Below are 4,650 nucleotides of genomic sequence, written 5' to 3'. Positions count from 1 at the left end.
GGTCTGTAAATATCATGCACAGCTCACTTTTTCATGCAGTCCCGGACTCAACCTCAGGGATTCGTCTCGCCCTCCTTTAGGGTGTGTCTTTCCACCTCAATTAAATTAAGAAATCCCTCACAGGCTTGCCCAGAGGATAACCTGAATTAAATAATCCCTCTTGGTCTGCCTGGAGTNCTGTTTCCCAGGTGACTCCAGGTACTCCTCAGATTGACAGTCAACATTAACTGTCTCATTAGGTAATCTTTGGATATCTCAAAGTTAGGGAAGTGGTGTCCTAATTTCTTTTACGTTTATTTAAACATAACTTCAAATCTGCAGAATGCTGCAGGACATTCTAGAAAATTCAATGCCATTTACCTGCCCTTAAATTTATTGTCATATAAAACCAGAAAACAACTATTAATATAAGAAATAAAGTACATTTTTCTTTAAGTTGCCTTACTATTTTGTCATTTAAATTAGGTCTGTGATCATTGCAAATTCACATATAGTCTGATGCCTGAATTGTGTATCTCTCTCTAATATGTGAACCCATGAACTCCAGCCCCATTAGCTGAAAAGCCCTTCAGTTCTGCACTGAGCTATTCATGTCTCTGCTGCACATGGTTATGGGTCTGTGTACGGACCCTGTGTTTTATTTCATTAGTTATTTGTTCCTACGTAAATACCATGCTGACATGTTTGATGTATCTTTAGTAGGATTTAACTTCTGGCACTGTAAATTCCCCAACTTCATTCTTCTGTAAGATCATCTTGGTTGTTTCTGGCTGAATGCTATGATAGGTATCAGAAATGGACTTCTTTGGTGAAATCGGCAGCTCATTAATCAACATAATGAATGTGTAAGATGTTTGAAACTGAAGAAAGAAATTAAACTTCAAGTGGAAAGGTCACACTAAGCGTGTAGCAGAACAACCCCTGCAGGAGGGAAAAAAGGTGTAATTACAACCCGGTGACAGGTCGAAATATCAAAGGAAGAGGGAAATCCTGTTAGTTCCCAAGCAGAAAAAAGAGTATTTATAAGGAGACAGATTCTGATAAAAATCACAGTTCTCAGCAGCAAAAGAGAGGAAAGAGGTAAATTAAACGATAAGGACCAAACAAACAAACTAATGGCAAAGACTCTGCACCTGGAATTCTAAACCCAAACAGATTGTCAATCAAAATACCCCAAACCTTTCCAACTTCGCCAAAGAATAAAAGGAAAATGTAAATGATGGAATGCAATGAGTTACATGTTATAGAAGCTGAAGAAGAAAATTTTAAGGAAATGCATTCAGAAAGGAATTATGTAGGTCATAAGTGATGGAGCAGTCATGTGTGAGAGCTATTGCCAACTCTAATTAAGCACAGATATAATATATATATACATATATATATATTTACACTGAGATCAAGTCAAGATTCCAAACATTCACCCAGGGTGCTAGGAGCTTCACAGAAGACAACCCAGGATGGTAAGTGGCTTCTTTCCTTGGAGGGGAAGAACGATGTCGGTTGCTAATTTGAGATTAAACAAATGGGAACCAAGTCAAATTATTAATTGAAAAACACTGGCAGTATCACAAAGGGTGTGTTTGGTAACAATATCCTCAGACAAAATACAACTCCGGGCTGAACCTCTGGAGAATTCAGAGCTGGGTCTCTATGAAGACTGCTGTCTGGGGTGTCCATGCTGAATCTTGAATGAAGGGACTAATTTTGGAATCCTGGAAAGCAGGAAAAAAGGATGGGGGAGTGGTGAAGTGCCTAGAGGTATATAAACAATGACCTCAGTGCCAATTCTGGCCTGAAAAGGTAGGGCTGGTGAGATAATGGGGAGCCGGGGCTCAGACAGAGGCTGTTGACTGCACCTGGGGTACCAAGTATAAGATCTGAATTGCTGGGGTCCAAAAAACCAAAACGACCTGTCTTAGTTAGGGTTTCTATTCCTGCACAAACATCATGACCAAGAAGCAAGTTGGGGAGGAAAGGGTTTATTTGGCTTATACTTCCATACTGCTGTTCATCACCAAAGGAAGTCAGGACTGGAACTCAAACAGGTCAGAAAGCAGGAGCTGATGCAGAGGCCATGGAGGGATGTTCTTTACTGGCTTGCCTCCCCTGGCTTGCTCAGCCTGCTCTCTTATAGAACCCAAGACTACCAGCCCAGAGATGGTCCCACCCACAAGGGGTCTTTCCCCCTTGATCATTAATTGAGAAAATGCCTTACAGTTGGATCTCATGGAGGCATTTCCTCAACTGAAGCTCCTTTCTCTGTGATAACTCCAGCTGTGTCAAGTTAGCACACAAAACCAGCCAGTACACNACCCAAGCAGTCATGAAAGTCCAGCAAAGCAAGATCTTTATTTAAATTAAGCAGCAAAAATTGACTGGTCAGAGACAACAGCACAGACTCAGGACCTGACTTCATCTTCAAACATTCATCTTAGTAAGTATCTAAGCAGATGACACAAATTTATCCTACCCAGGCTGCTGCTGATTGATCGTGGATACCAAAAAATACTCAGGAGGTGAACTTGGACCCCAAGCCAAATGGTAGAGAGATTTTAAGCTCAAAATCTTCAAAAATCTGTGCCAAGTTATGCCACCAATCGGAGTTTAGGGATAAGAGACTCCCTTAGGAGCGTGAACAGTTATCCTGTTCCAATTGGTTGGCTTATTCAACAGTGCCGGGGCAACTTGCCTAGCATTCATGTTGCAATTTAACAACCAGGAAGTCAGTTGCCTACCGACATATCTCTTTCTGCCAAGGGATATGTAAGTTACCCAGAGAGGCCTAGGGGACTTAAACTTTATTTGAAAGCTGTTCAAAATGGAGGTGTTATTGAAAATGGCTTCAGTTTAGTTCCTTTTTACGGAATAAGACAAGTNTAAACCTTTTGTACAAGTTTTGTTTGTTTGTTTGTTTTGTTTTGTTCCGTTTTGTTTTGCATAGGAGCTGCATGGAACTCTGGCAAAGACTGTCAAGGTCAAAGCAATGGCACCTTAATTCAACTTCAGCATCCCTCAGTGTAAATGTGACCTTGGAACAGTTACACTCCCAAAGCCATTTGTTGGTTCAAATTCTGATAGGGTCCAACTCAGGCTGATTGCAGTGTCCTGCTGAACTGTCTCTCCAGGTATTTATTGTCTAATTAGGACAAATAAAACATGACTTTGCCTGACACCTTGCAACAACTGGGAATGTGTGTTTCATTACTCTTTATTTTGGGACTGATACATGAGTTTTTGGTATATATACACCGGCTTTGCTATTTTTTTCTTAATTGATTTTTTCTGGATCCTACTGTGGGCTTCCTAGGGGAGAGTGGGACTAATGGAGGTAAGCCTAAAATCTGTTCAGAACAGATCTTGGTACTGTTTTAGAAGAGGCAGGGAAGAAGAAAAAGCAACTACACATAGATTTCCGAATTCTGTTCCTAAGAGCTACTTGTTCTGATGTAAAATCTAGACATCATCGGGAACTAGCTATTTAAGAATAGAAACTAGCATCCTTATAGCCTAGGCAGGAGGGTAGGGGGCTAGATGGCTGAAGCAATCTCCATAGGATTCACATGACACTGAGCGAAATGGCTCTACAGGTTTATCTTTTGACAGTTTTCTCTTTCAAAGTAGGCTGAGCACAAGTATCTCATATACATGTGAATCTATCCATCAAGGAATATATATGGATAAATAGACAAATATATAAAGACATAGTAAGATATATAGATAAATAGAGAGATACAGAGACACAGAAATACAAGATATACAGAAAAATATTTGGAGACAAGCCTCCAAAATAATCTAGAAAGTAAACCACAAAACACTCAACTGCTGCCACTCACACCTCAGCCAACAGGGCAGAGAGCAAGGCTTCTGACAGGGCTTGTTTGTTTCTGTTTGTTAGTTTGAGACAAAAGTATCTTTACATAGCCATGGCTCTCCTGGAACTCACTGTTGCAATGAGCCTAAGCTTGAACTCAGAGATCCATCTGCCTTTGACTCCCCAGTGCTGGGATTAAAGGCCTGAGGCACCACGCCCTGCGTTATATATTGATTGGTTTTTGTTTTGTTTTATTTATTTTTTTGATTCAGCTGAAACAAGGTTGGTGTCTCAATATTATACACTTTTTAAAAGTCATGTCAAAGGCCCCCAAAAACCTACTTGTAATGTACATGTAAGCATGTGTAAGTACAGGAATGATGGAAGGTTCTGTCCTCTGCATGCTACCCTTGGCCTCATGACCCAGTCCATTCCTTCCTTGGGATTACAGACTATTTGGGGACAGGGGAGGGGACAGCAGTATGCAGGTGTATAGAGAATTTCATCTGAGACCTCCAGCTTTGCAGCCTAAACAACTCATAGATACTCAGGTCTTGCAATCTGAGGCAGCCTCTACTGGATTAGTAGCAGCACAGTCACTGAGTCATTTGAAGGAAAGAAAAAAATCTGCACTCACACACAGGCACAGAGAAGCAACCTAAGAACCTCTCCTGAAGGCCTTGCTGGGTCACTCAGTTTCATGTGGGGATGAGTCACACAACACCTACAGCAGATTTGGAGGTCCAGGTAGGGACTTTCTCATCCTGGAGGGAAGTAAGCTCCCTCTTGGCAGGGAGTGGTTGTGTTGAGTTGAAGAGTGTGTTCCCCTGTGTTCCTGG

At 41.3% G+C, this 4,650-nt stretch overlaps 1 long non-coding RNA gene across 1 annotated transcript in view; it reads left to right on the top strand.

Moving 5' to 3' along the window:
• Window positions 1–1,310: 1,310 nt before the first annotated feature.
• The window catches only part of LOC110295873, a 7,504-nt gene continuing 4,164 nt past the window's right edge, over window positions 1,311–4,650 (top strand). Inside the window, exons 1-2 of the long non-coding RNA XR_002378125.1 lie at window positions 1,311–1,460; window positions 2,942–3,125. This is a non-coding gene — a long non-coding RNA (uncharacterized LOC110295873). The remainder of the gene's footprint in view (window positions 1,461–2,941; window positions 3,126–4,650) is intronic.

The sequence above is a fragment of the Mus caroli genome, chromosome 6, assembly GCF_900094665.2.
Source record: "Mus caroli chromosome 6, CAROLI_EIJ_v1.1, whole genome shotgun sequence".
NCBI classification, from domain to species: Eukaryota; Metazoa; Chordata; class Mammalia; order Rodentia; family Muridae; genus Mus; species Mus caroli.
Note: the sequence above shows the minus strand (reverse complement) of the source record. Positions and strands in the feature narration are given on the sequence as shown.